Source organism: Dendrobates tinctorius, unplaced genomic scaffold, assembly GCF_039654945.1.
Source record: "Dendrobates tinctorius isolate UK_male_01 unplaced genomic scaffold, ASM3965494v1 ptg000003l, whole genome shotgun sequence".
Classification (NCBI taxonomy): Eukaryota; Metazoa; Chordata; class Amphibia; order Anura; family Dendrobatidae; genus Dendrobates; species Dendrobates tinctorius.
Window position 1 is genome coordinate 42,879,127 of NW_027361671.1, and position 14,200 is coordinate 42,893,326.

A 14,200-nucleotide genomic window follows, 5' to 3' on the forward strand; every position below is an offset into this window, starting at 1 on the left:
GGTGGAGGTTGGGAGGTAACCTGCTGTAGAGCACCGTGGCACGAATGCATTACATGCATCTGCTGGGTAGGAGATAGTGTTGCCATGCGCTCCACAACAGACCTGAAAAAGGTGTGGTTTGGCGAAGATCTTGCTTCTGAATGCATGGTTTGCAGAAGTGTCTTCACCTCCAGAATGCTGGAGTTGATCTGCTGAAAGCCTGCGGAGATTTGCTCTGACAAGACTTTTAGACAGTTCTGGAAAGATGCATAAAAAACAATAAAAAACAAATCTGAACTGAGAAAAGTAAGTTAATATGCACTTACATTGTGCATACACATTAACACATGACCATTAACCAGAGAAAACAAAAAGCAAAAAACACAAATATCCTGAACTAAAAGTAAAAAATATACTGCAAATAATGCATAAAGGTAATAATAAGGGTATTTAGTAAACATAATTTTGATCAAAATAATGTACAAGCCATCCCGCCACGTCACGGCAACCCTTGTGGGACAGTCCCTACTCTAGTATTTAAAACCTTTTCACTTGCCAAGTGGCGTGAATGTGAATAAGGGTCGAGCGGCTGAACCACTAGTAACAGCTTAGGCCAGACTGGATGGCTTTCCCAGCTCAGAAAGAGGGCGGTCACACCCATATATGCACTGAATGCACAATTATTATTACCTTTATGCATTATTTGCAGTATATTTTTTACTTTTAGTTCAGGATATTTGTGTTTTTTGCTTTTTGTTTTCTCTGGTTAATGGTCATGTGTTAATATGCACTTACATTGTGCATACACATGAACTTACTTTTCTCAGTTCAGATTTGTTTTTTATTCATTTCATTGTGCATTCAGTGCATGTATGGGTGTGACCGCCCTCTTTCTGAGCTGGGAAAGCCATCCAGTCTGGCCTAAGCTGTTACTAGTGGTTCAGCCGCTCGACCCTTATTCACATTCACGCCACTTGGCAAGTGAAAAGGTTTTAAATACTAGAGTAGGGACTGTCCCACAAGGGTTGCCGTGACGTGGCGGGATGGCTTGTACATTATTTTGATCAAAATTATGTTTACTAAATACCCTTATTATTATTACCTTTATGCATTATTTGCAGTATATTTTTTACTTTTAGTTCAGGATATTTGTGTTTTTTGCTTTTTGTAGTTCTGGAAAGATGCATTCAGATGCAAGAACTCTGGCGCATAAGTCTTTTCCTGACCCCTCTGCCGCTGCCGCCCAGTACCCGCAGGTGTACTAGAGGTGGCAGGGGCAGAAGGGTGGGGTAAAGGGAAAGCGATCTCCTCACCAGCAGCTTCATGTAATGTAGGCGGCCACGATGCTCCTGTGCTGGTGGATGGGACAGATGGGTCGAATGTGTGGGAAGGTGCAGATGTACCGGGGCGGTCGAAGTGTCCCTCGGTGCCGGTCTCCTCAGGGATCGCCTCAGAAGGGTCCAATCGTGCAGGCTCCCGAGTGCTGCTCACCGTGCTGTGGAATAAAGAGAAAAAACCCCAATTAAAATAGTGACATGGTATGGCCCTGGCTGAAAAAAAAAAAAAGTTACATCTAAACATTTTTTTGTCACATGTGGTGTGTAATATTTACCTTCTAGTGAGCATTGTCTCCCGGAGGAACGACAGGGCTCGTGCGTACTTGTACTTGCTCCTGCGTCCTCCAGATCCACTCGGGGCCCGCATCTCTTTATTTAACTCCTTCTTGAAACGATCCCTCACAGACCGCCACCGCTTCACAATTCTCTCCCCTGAAACGAGAAAGGACAAAGTGGTTAGTATACAACATCAGTGTTTCCCAAACTCCAGTCCTCATGGTCCCCAGGGGTCATGTTTTCAGGATTTCCAAAGTAAATAGAAATCCTGAACACATGATCCGTGGGGACCACGAGGACTGGAGTTCGGGAAACACTGGTTTAAATCAAGCAACCGGTACTGTATATACTTACGCTCTTTAATCTGGGCCCGAGCTTCGAGGTCCTCCCAGCGGTCCACAAGGAGCGAACAGATTTCCTCCCAGAGTCGTCGGGTAACGATCAGGTCAGCGTGGCGGCGGTCAGCCATATTCCAGAGCGGCTCCCTTTCTCTGACGAGATCGATGAGGCGGTCCACATCAATCCCTCCATCCTCACCGTCAGAGTCGGGAGCACGCTGTGAAGGCTGTTAAAGAAAAAGACAAAAATAACATAATTAGCCTCCACAAAAGAAATGAAATAAAAAGTGCAAAAAAACCAAAGCAAAAATATTTATACTTACATGCTGGTGACCGCCGCGTTGCTGTCGCCGACGACCCTGGGAGGCACTGCGAGGACCTCTTGGCCGAGCACCAGATTGGGAAGACTAGAGAAGAAAACAAAAAATGTTATGTCTTTGGATGTAGGCATTTGTTTGCTGTGTGTGGTCTGCAGAACATTGTTTTCTATGTGTTGTGTGTAGTGTGATGTTGTGTTTCTGCGTTTGATGCAAAAAACTTACCAATTGTGAGCCCACTCCAAGTGTCTGTCCACCCCTTCCTTCTTCTTCTGGGAGCTCCTCTTCATCTTGTGATTCCTGTTTTGAAATAAAAGGCAATGAATAGACATATATTACAGAGATGATGGATTTTGGAAATAAAAACTTACCGTCAAACGCTGACGATGCGAGGGAGGGCTCCCAGAAGAAGATGTGCTGTCTTCCTCATGGCCAGACTCCATGGCTGTGGGTGGTGTTCCTGCTGCTGCCATTGCTGCTGCTGCTGCATCTATTGGGCGGCTGTTGAATAAAGAGAAACAAAGGGCCAATGAATATCTTGATATTCCATAGCCCTAGTTTGGAGGAATGGGGGATTTGATAATTACCGTTAGAGTTGAGCGACTTTGGTCGGATCGGGTTTCGTGAAACCCGAATGAAACAAAATAAGTTTCAGATGAAACTCGTCCGACTAGAGCAAAACAAAGTCGGAGTTTCGTCCGACTTTTATTTCCCATTGACTTGCATTGGGGTCGGGTTTCGGACGAAACTCCGACTTTGTTTTGCTCTAGTCGGACGAGTTTCATCTGAAAGTTTTTTTGTTTCATTCGGGTTTCACGAAACCCGATCCGACCAAAGTCGCTCAACTCTAATTACCGTCTCTCATCTGCTGCTGGACTCCCCTCACGTTGTTCAGCATGCTGCTCCATTTGGGGTGGTGCTGATGGTGCTGCAGTGGTCTCCTGCCTTCTCCTGCTCCTGGTTCTTGGCTTGGGTGTCATGTTGGGTGTGGCTGAGGGTCCCACTGTCTTGCTTTTATATATGTCTTGTGGGCAGAGCTACTGAGCATGCTCAGACCAAAAAAACCGGATCCGGCTGTCGCTGGATCAGGTGCATTGCGGCGCTCATAGGCTTTCATTGTATGAAAAAGCCGGACACGCAGGATCCGGCGTGTCCGGCTTTTTCGCCGGAGACAAAAAACGTTACAGTAGCCGTTTTTTCCAGACGCCGGATCGCGTCACATTGCCGGATCCGGCGAAAATCGGATGAAACGCATGGCCATCCGGCTCGATCCGGCTCTAATGCAAGTCAATGGGGGGGAAACCGGATCCGGCATTGCATTTCGCCGGATCCGGTTTTTGTCAAAAGCGCCGGATCGCGCCTGACGGCGAAAACCTGATGTGTGAAAGAGGCCTAAGTGGTGAATTTGTTTAATAAGGTAAAATAAAGAATTTTTTGATGAATATTTGTGTTCACACCTGGCTACTCTGCGTCTTGAATACTGAAGGGAGACAAGCGGCAGCACGGAGCAGGCAGGGTAGAGCAGTGACGCGCAGTATGCAGGAGGCACAGCGCACACACACAGCGGTGCTGGGGCAGTATGCAGGAGGCACAGCACACAGCAGTGGTAGCGCAGTATGCAGGAGGCACAGCACACAGCAGTGGTAGCGCAGTGAAAGTAGGAGGAGCAGCGCAGGAAGCACTGACTGACTACACTACATCCCTGGCTCCCACATCCCGCAGCAGCAACGGTCACATGACCTGGCCCATTCCTGGATGACTTCCTCCGCGAGTTCTGATTGGTTAGTTCGGCTCCGGGCTCCTCCCCTCTCCCGCTGTTCCATTGGCTTACGCAGTGACGCTGCGGTTCGGTGACGCGCTGCCTGTCGGGATCACTGTTGGCGGAGGTTTCGGGCGGTGGACTGGCCTGCAGGTACCGGAAAGCTGTGGGATGGTGAAGGAGACACGGAAGGAGGTGTTCCTGCAGGATGCCGGGAGGGCGTGTAGGGAGGCGCCGGGAATGCGGCGGAGTGTGTTGCAGCTGGAGTCAGCGGGCCGGGACTGGTGTCCTGTACTGTGTAGTCTCCCGGTGTCCTGCCATTGTGTGTAAGCAGCGCCGTCCCGGCACCACAGTCCTGTACGTGCAGCTCCTGGGTAACATTATGTACAGCTCCTGACCGCTGTGTGAAGAGGTGTCTGCGCCTTTAAGAGGCTCCGCCAGCTCCGTGTAATCGGTGGGAGCCACTGACAGCAGCCTGACCTGGCAGGGGAGCACTCAGCGTGCGTGACATCACATGACCGGTGCACTACACGGCCCAGGTACGTGGTAGTGATGCCGGTGAGCCCAGGACTCCATGACCGGTGCACTACACGGCCCAGGTACGTGGTAGTGATGCCGGTGAGCCCAGGACTCCATGACCGGTGCACTACACGGCCCAGGTACGTGGTAGTGATGCCGCTGAGCCCAGGACTCCATGACCGGTGCACTACACGGCCCAGGTACGTGGTAGTGATGCCGGTGAGCCCAGGACTCCATGACCGGTGCACTACACGGCCCAGGTACGTGGTAGTGAGCTCACCTCCCCACCTGTATGGCCCCAGGAGGCCTTCGAGCCCAGGCTTCCATGATCGGTGCACTACACAGCCCAGGTACGTGGTAGTGAGCTCACCTCCCCACCTGTATGGCCCCAGGAGGCCGCTGAGCCCAGGCTTCCATGATCGGTGCACTACACAGCCCAGGTACGTGGTAGTGAGCTCACCTCCCCACCTGTATGGCCCCAGGAGGCCGCTGAGCCCAGGCTTCCATGATCGGTGCACTACACAGCCCAGGTACGTGGTAGTGAGCTCACCTCCCCACCTGTATGGCCCCAGGAGGCCTTCGAGCCCAGGCTTCCATGATCGGTGCACTACACAGCCCAGGTACGTGGTAGTGAGCTCACCTCCCCACCTGTATGGTCCCAGGAGGCTGCTGAGCCCAGGCTTCCATGACCGGTGCAATACACGGCCCAGATACGTGGTAGTGAGCTCACCTCCCCACCTGTATGGCCCCAGGAGGCCGCTGAGCCCAGGCTTCCATGATCGGTGCACTACACGGCCCAGGTACGTGGTAGTGAGCTCACCTCCCCACCTGTATGGCCCCAGGAGGCCTTCGAGCCCAGGCTTCCATGATCGGTGCACTACACGGCCCAGATACGTGGTAGTGAGATCACCTCCCCACCTGTATGGCCCCAGGAGGCCGCTGAGCCCAGGCTTCCATGATCGGTGCACTACACGGCCCAGGTACGTGGTAGTGAGCTCACCTCCCCACCTGTATGGTCCCAGGAGGCTGCTGAGCCCAGGCTTCCATGATCGGTGCACTACACAGCCCAGATACGTGGTAGTGAGCTCACCTCCCCACCTGTATGGCCCCAGGAGGCCGCTGAGCCCAGGCTTCCATGATCGGTGCACTACACGGCCCAGGTACGTGGTAGTGAGCTCACCTCCCCACCTGTATGGCCCCAGGAGGCCTTCGAGCCCAGGCTTCCATGATCGGTGCACTACACGGCCCAGATACGTGGTAGTGAGCTCACCTCCCCACCTGTATGGCCCCAGGAGGCCGCTGAGCCCAGGCTTCCATGATCGGTGCACTACACGGCCCAGGTACGTGGTAGTGAGCTCACCTCCCCACCTGTATGGTCCCAGGAGGCTGCTGAGCCCAGGCTTCCATGATCGGTGCACTACACGGCCCAGATACGTGGTAGTGAGCTCACCTCCCCACCTGTATGGCCCCAGGAGGCCGCTGAGCCCAGGCTTCCATGATCGGTGCACTACACAGCCCAGGTACGTGGTAGTGAGCTCACCTCCCCACCTGTATGGTCCCAGGAGGCTGCTGAGCCCAGGCTTCCATGATCGGTGCACTACACGGCCCAGATACGTGGTAGTGAGCTCACCTCCCCACCTGTATGGTCCCAGCAGGCCTTCGAGCCCAGGCTTCCATGACCGGTGCACTACACGGCCCAGATACGTGGTGGTGAGCTCACCTCCCCACCTGTATGGCCCCAGGAGGCCTTCGAGCCCAGGCTTCCATGACCGGTGCACTACACGGCCCAGATACGTGGTAGTGATCTCACCTCCCCACCTGTATGGTCCCAGCAGGCCTTCGTGCCCAGGCTTCCATGACCGGTGCACTACACGGCCCAGATACGTGGTAGTGAGCTCACCTCCCCACCTGTATGGTCCCAGGAGGCTGCTGAGCCCAGGCTTCCATGACCGGTGCACTACACGGCCCAGATACGTGGTGGTGAGCTCACCTCCCCACCTGTATGGTCCCAGGAGGCTGCTGAGCCCAGGCTTCCATGACCGGTGCACTACACGGCCCAGATACGTGGTGGTGAGCTCACCTCCCCACCTGTATGGCCCTAGGAGGCTTTCGAGCCCAGGCTTCCATGACCGGTGCACTACACAGCCCAGATACGTGGTAGTAAGCTCACCTCCCCACCTGTATGGCCCCAGGAGGCCGTCGAGCCCACACTTCTGCCGCGGCTTCAGGCTTTTCTATTTGGCTTTGTTAATTAGCTGGTTATTTTTAGAGTTAACTCCAGAGCGCCCCCACAGTCTGCTCCAATACATAGTATGGAGTAGAGATTCTCGTGTGTGGGCGTCCTCTCCTGCCATGTTATAGGGTACAACGTCTCGATCACTGGGGGTCTGAATTTCCCTTGTGATAGGAGCGGGGGTCGACCATGCTCATGGCTGCTCCATCCGTTCTTACGGGAGTTCGGAAGACCAGTGGAACATGGTGTTCAGCTATTTCCATGGGCCCTTTAAGAATAAATGAATGGAGCGGCCATGTGTATGGTGACTACTGCTTCATTCATATTCAGAGCCCAAGTTCTCAGGGTTGGGGGAAGCCCTTGTGGTCGGAGAGTTGTCCTCCATCCAGTGCATAGGGGATAACTTTCAATCCTAAGAATACCCCCTTAAGGTGCTGTTAGGCTAATATTGGACAAAAAGGCCTTTTTATAATTTTTTTTTTTTCGTCTGCAGCACATTCTTCTAAATGGGAAATGTGCTACTGGGACCAATCGTAATCTATTGGTTTCCCCGTGTAGGTTTTGTGGGTCTCTGTGAATTAGCATGAAATGTTGGGTGTGTATAGTAGACAACGCTCGTTAATGGCACCACATCGTCCTGTCTATGTAGATCTGGGTTCTAGACTTCTGTTTTAGGAATAAATAAATTTATTGCTGTAATCAAAAGGGTTTTCTACTGAAATGAAAGACGACCACAAACACTCCAGACTATCCGTGAAGTGCTGCACCTCCCCGGGGCCGGCATCGGTCCTCGGCTGCTGCTCAGGTATTGGTGTTTTAGCTGCAGTGCTGATGTCACATACCGCGGTACGGTCGCTGAGCTCTGATTGGCTACTTTGGTGATGCACACTGTTGGCGTGACGTCACCGCTGCAGTATCGGAGCAGCAGTAGATTGTGAGCCCCAATGGGGACAATGAAGATGATGTCTAAAGCGCTGCACCATATAAGCCACACAAAATAAATAATAAGCCTTAAGTGCCTACAGTGTGGAGTTGCATGGCACAGGCTGCCATTAGTCTGTCATGCCAAACAACGTATACTGCCAAGTAAATGTGGTTTGGGGGATATATCTGTATGGTGTAGTGCAGCAGACCAGTGTTCTGTACCGAACATAACGGCATATACCGGCTCCTGGGGTCTCTACTGGGTGAAAGCACCTTGTGAATGCCACCACTGTCAGTCACAGTTCCACATGTAGTGACAGTCCGGTGTCTCCATCACTTGGAGGGTGAGTCGATGCCGATTCCGCGCTGCACCCATTCCCGCTTTGGATCCCTGCCGGATAGTCATGTCACCTCTTTATTTTGGATCATTCTGGGCTGCTGTTTTTATGCTGTGTGCCCGCCATGAGTTTTTGACGTTCATATTTTACCTGTATAAAAAAAAAAAAAAAATCAGCATCTTACATTTCCAACAGAGCGGATGGGATTTATAGAAATCTCCTTCTCAGTGCTTTTTGTACTTGGCTTAAACCGTCCTGTGCGGCGCTCCTCGAATCCACAACATGCCAAACTGTGCACCTGCAGGAGAAATTGTGCTGCTTTTCGCATAGACTTGAATTGGATGCAGAAACTCTGCAGCGAGAACGCACACATGCATTCTTAGTGCGTTTCCCCAGTGGCAGCACATCTAATACACAGGTAATCTGTTCAATGCAGGATCAATAAAGTCTTGTCAAAGCCAAATACCAAGAAGTATCTAAAGCAAAGCGGCTTTATTTAACCCCTTAACAACCGCCGATACGTTTTTTAACTGCGGCATTTAATGATACTTATTCCTCAGCGGCACTTTTTAACAGTGCTGAGGAATAGGGGTATAGTACACCCAGCTTTGGAAAATCTCAGGGGTCTCCGCTACCGGGGGTACCTGTGACCCTGGAAGGCATGATCAGGGCCAGTTTTTACGGTCCTCTGTCACATGACAGATAGTAAATCAAATTCCCCTTTCTAATCCCATTTAGTTAAATAAAAATTATATATATATATTTTTTTCTCCAGTGTTTGCAGTTGAGGTTGGAGTTAGAACTTTTTTTTTATCAAAAGTAAAATAAAATATGACAGCTAAAGTTGAGCGCAAGCCATCGCTACTCGAGTTTGCATCGGTGCTCGGGTATACATGGAGTATTGTGGATCCCCACGTTTTTTTTTTGTGTGTGTCTGACAGCTTCAAAACATGCAGGACAGGGACTCGAGCAACCGATGGAAACTAGAGTAGTGAGCACTTACGCTCAGCAATAATGACGAGATATTCAATATGACATACTAATGTTATCAAATTCTGTTGTACCTGTGGGTAGGAAATGCTCACTGTACCCCTGGATAAAATCTTTGAGTGGTGAGGTTTCCAAACTGGGGTTACTTCTGGGGGGGGGTTTCCACTGTTTAGGCACATCAGGGGCTCTCGATTCCAGCCAGTTTTGCGTTCACAAAGTCAAACACCGCTCCTTCCCTTCCGAGCCCTGCCGTGCACCGAAACAGTGGATTTCCCCCACATATACAGTGCCTACAAGTAGTATTCAACCCCCTGCAGATTTAGCAGGTTTGATAAGATGCAAATAAGTTAGAGCCTTCAAACTTCACACAAGAGCAGGATTTATTAACAGATGCATAAATCTTACAAACCAAAAAGTTATGTTGCTCAGTTAAATTTTAATAAATTTTAAACATACAAGTGTGGGTCAATTATTATTCAACCCCTAGGTTTAATATTTTGTGGAATAACCCTTGTTTGCAATTACAGCTAATTATCATCTTTTATAAGACCTGATCAGGCCGGCACAGGTCTCTGGAGTTATCTTGGCCCACTCCTCCATGCAGATCTTCTCCAAGTTATCTAGGTTCTTTGGGTGTCTCATGTGGACTTTAATCTTGAGCTCCTTCCACAAGTTTTCAATTGGGTTAAGGTCAGGAGACTGACTAGGCCACTCCAACACCTTGATTTTTTGCCTCTTGAACCAGGCCTTGGTTTTCTTGGCTGTGTGCTTTGGGTCATTGTCTTGTTGGAAGATGAAATGACGACCCATCTTAAGATCCTTGATGGAGGAGCGGAGGTTCTTGGCCAAAATCTCCAGGTAGGCCGTGCTATCCATCTTCCCATGGATGCGGACCAGATGGCCAGGCCCCTTGGCTGAGAAACAGCCCCACAGCATGATGCTGCCACCACCATGCTTGACTGTAGGGATGGTATTCTTGGGGTCGTATGCAGTGCCATCCAGTCTCCAAACGTCACATGTGTGGTTGGCACCAAAGATCTCGATCTTGGTCTCATCAGACCAGAGAACCTTGAACCAGTCTGTCTCAGAGTCCTCCAAGTGATCATGAGCAAACTGTAGACGAGCCTTGACATGACGCTTTGAAAGTAAAGGTACCTTACGGGCTCGTCTGGAACGGAGACCATTGCGGTGGAGTACGTTACTTATTGTATTGACTGAAACCAATGTCCCCACTGCCATGAGATCTTCCCGGAGCTCCTTCCTTGTTGTCCTTGGGTTAGCCTTGACTCTTCGGACAAGCCTGGCCTCGGCACGGGAGGAAACTTTCAAAGGCTGTCCAGGCCGTGGAAGGCTAACAGTAGTTCCATAAGCCTTCCACTTCCGGATGATGCTCCCAACAGTGGAGACAGGTAGGCCCAACTCCTTGGAAAGGGTTTTGTACCCCTTGCCAGCCTTGTGACCCTCCACGATCTTGTCTCTGATGGCCTTGGAATGCTCCTTTGTCTTTCCCATGTTGACCATGTATGAGTGCTGTTCACAAGTTTGGGGAGGGTCTTAAATAGTCAGAAAAGGCTGGAAAAAGAGATAATTAATCCAAACATGTGAAGCTCATTGTTCTTTGTGCCTGAAATACTTCTTAATACTTTAGGGGAACCAAACAGAATTCTGGTGGTTTGAGGGGTTGAATAATAAATGACCCTCTGAATAAACTTTTCACAATTTAAAAAAAAATTAAACAAAGAAATAACATTCTTTTTTGCTGCAGTGCATTTCACACTTCCAGGCTGATCTACAGTCCAAATGTCACAATGCCAAGTTAATTCCGAATGTGTAAACCTGCTAAATCTGCAGGGGGTTGAATACTACTTGTAGGCACTGTATCAGCATGCTCAGGAGAAATAGCACAACAAATACCCTTGTGAAAAAAAGTTTGGGTCTAAAGTAAATTTTTTTTGTGAAAAAAGTAAAATGTTCATTTTTTTCCTTCCACATTGCTTCATAGAATCGTAAGGGTCCTCCTGGGCCATCTGGTCCAACCCCCTGCTCATAGCAGGAATCGCTAAATCATCCCAGACAGATATCTGTCCAGCCTCTGTTTGAAGACTTCCATTGAAGGAGAACTCGCCACTTCTTGTGGCAGCCTGTTCCACTCATTGATCACTCTAACTGTCAAAAAGTTTTTTCTAATATCTAATGTCTCCTCCCATTCAGTTTCATCCCATTGCTTCTAGTCTTTCCTTGTGCAAATGAGAATAAAGATGATCCTTCTACAATGTGACAGCCCTTGAGATATTTGTAGACAGCTATTAAGTCTCCTCTGTCTTCTCTTTTGCAAGCTAAACATTCCCAAATGCTGCAACCTTTCCTCATAAGTTAATTAAATTCACCGCACACTCAAACAGACTTTATGCAAATAGGTGTTCATTTTATTACATGTGGGAGCCAAACAGGAATATAGCACACAGTGTAAGCAATATAAATTAAAGACGTTTCGGCTCAGCCCGAGCCTTTATCATATTATCGCTTATTCCAATATTGGAGGTTTGTAGAGGGTGCAGAAGGAGAGGAGAATCTCAAGAAGAAATACCAAGATAAATGGCTGATGTGTGCTGACAGGCAATAATGGCTTCACGTGATCTAGACGGTATGCTTCTGTTAATACATCCTAGAATTGCATTTGCCTTTTTTGCTGCTGCATCACACTGTTGACTCATATTCAGTCTGTGATCTATTAGTATACCCAAGTCTTTTTCACATGTGCTGTTGCTTAGCCCTATTCCTCCCATTCTGTATATGCTTTTTTCACTTTTATTGCCAAGATGTATTACTTTGCATTTTTCCCTGTTAAAAAACCATTCTGTTAGTTGCTGCCCACTGCTCCAGTTTATATCTTCTTGAATCCTCTCTCTCTCTCTTCTCTAGTATTAGCTGTCCCTCATAGCTTTGTGTCATCAGCAAATTTAATGTTTACCCTCAATTCCGTCATCTAAATCGTTGATAAAGATGTTGAACAATACAGGGCCCAGGACCGAGCCCTGTGGTACCCCACTTGAGACATTCTTCCAACTGGATGTGCAGCCATTTACGACCACTCTTTGGGTCCGATCACTAAGCCAGTTATGAATCCACCTAACAGTTGCCTTGTCCATTCCATACCTAGTCATTTTTTCAAAAAGGATTGTGTGAGATACTTTGTCAAATGCTTTGCTGAAGTCAAGATATACTATATTTACAGCATTTCCCTGATCCACCCAATCAGTGATTCCGTCATAGAAGGAAATTAAGTTAGTCTGACATGACTTATTAGTTACAAACCCATGCTGACTCTCTTTAATCCACTTCATTCTTGTCCAGGTACTTACATACATGCTGTTTAATAATTTGTTCAAAGATCTTTCCTGGTATAGAAGTCAGACTCACCAGCCTATAGTTCCCTGGGTCCACCTTCTTCCCCTTTTTGAAGATAGGAACAACATTTGCTCTTCTCCAGCCTTCTTGGACTTCTCCTGTTCTCCAAGATTATGGAGAGGGGTTCAAAAATTTCTTCTATCTCCTTCAGTACTCTGGGGTGTAATTCATTTGGACCTGGAGACTTGAATTCATTTAGGTTAGCTAAGTGTTTCCTCACTATCTTTCTGTTTATAGATATCCTGGATTCTTCTATTCCCTTAATAGGACAGTGAAGAACCATTGATGTTAATTTTCCTTTCTGAGAGAAAACAAATGCAAAATGGGAATTTAAAAGTTCAGCCTTCTCAACATCCTGTCTTACCATTTTGTCGTTTTCATCCTGTAAAAATCCTATAGCATCTTTGACTTTTCTTTTACTTTTGACATATCCCCAAAATCCTTTATTATTGCTTTTGACATCTCTTGCAAGCCTCAATTCATTGTCAGCTTTAGATAATCTGATTTGTGCCCTGCAATTTCTGCAGACAGCATTATATCGTTCTTTAGATGTGCCTCTCTTTACATTTTATAAACGTTTCTTTCTTCCTTTTTAGCATGTGTTTAAGTTCTCGTGGAGCACCCGAAGGGTTAATAAACTTCTTGAATGAGGTTTTGAGCACTCAGTTTTTAGAATGGTGTCACTTTTGGGTTTTTTCTGTCCTATAGTCCCCTCAAAGTGACTTTAAATGTGAGGTGTCCCCCCCCCCCCCCCCCCAAAAAAAAAAAAAGGTATTGTACATTTTGTTGGAGAAATGAGAAATTGCTGGTCAACTTTTAACCCTTATAACGTCCTAACAAAAGAGAAATGCTTAAAGTAAACTTGTGAAATGTTGTTTATTAACTATTTTGTGTGATATGACTGATTTAAGGGCTAAATTAAAAGTTTGAAAATTTAGCAAGTTTCCTTTTTTTTTTTTTTCTTCACAAATGCAAGTCATATGGAACAAATTTTACCACTATTGCGAAGTACAATATGTCACGGAAAAACCATCTCAGAATCAGTGGGATCTGTTAAAGCGTTCCAGAGCTATAACTTCAGAAAGTGACAGTGGTCGGTCAGAATTGTAAAATTTGTCCTGGTCATTAAGGTCAAAATTGGCTCTGTCTCTAAGGGTTTAAACCATTACCCACCAAAAAGATGCAAAAAAAAAAAAATGAAAGAAATGCAAGTAATCGAATTTACGGTACTTAAAAGATGCAGGAAATCGGTAACATCAAAAACTCACCAAAAGCACATCGTGGGAACGTAACCTTGAGGGTGTGTGCACACGCTGCGGAATGCTCTGCAGATTTGTCCGCATGGATTTTGTAAAATCCGCAGGTCAGGAGACCTGCGGTTTATCTGCGGATTACCCTGCGGGTTTGCCCTGTGGCTTTCCATCTCTACAATGGAGCAGATTGCAAACCGCAGCGGAATCTGCAGAAAAGAATGACATGTCAATTCTTTCTGCGGTTTGGAAACCACAGTAAATCCGTGCGGAAAATTCCGCAGCGTCTGCACTGCGGTTTTCATTTTCCATAGGCTATAAAGGTACTGCTGCGGATCCGCAGGGCCAAATCCGCTGAGAATCCGCAGTGTGTGTACACACCCTAAAGATTCAGAGGTAGACCAAACGTTTTTTGTTTTTTTTTGGTTCCTTTTTCTACAAAGCTCCATACTGAAACAAATATTGTACCTTTTGAGGGAGCTTGTAATAAAATAAGAGAACAAGTGGTATTAAGAAGCCTCCTTGTGCTTCC

General features: G+C 47.7%; 1 protein-coding gene across 9 annotated transcripts in view; it reads left to right on the forward strand.

Moving 5' to 3' along the window:
- The first annotated feature begins 4,020 nt into the window (after positions 1–4,020).
- The window catches only part of FER (FER tyrosine kinase), a 416,817-nt gene continuing 406,637 nt past the window's right edge, over positions 4,021–14,200 (forward strand). For 7 of the 9 annotated variants that reach the window (XM_073548571.1, XM_073548350.1, XM_073548649.1 and 4 more), the window contains exon 1: positions 4,021–4,159. The gene's annotated coding sequence lies outside the window, so the exon portion shown is untranslated. Of the gene's footprint in view, positions 4,160–4,204; positions 4,364–4,478; positions 4,546–14,200 lie in introns of those variants that run through there. The other 2 variants (XM_073548410.1, XM_073548489.1) reach the window with 2 other exon arrangements.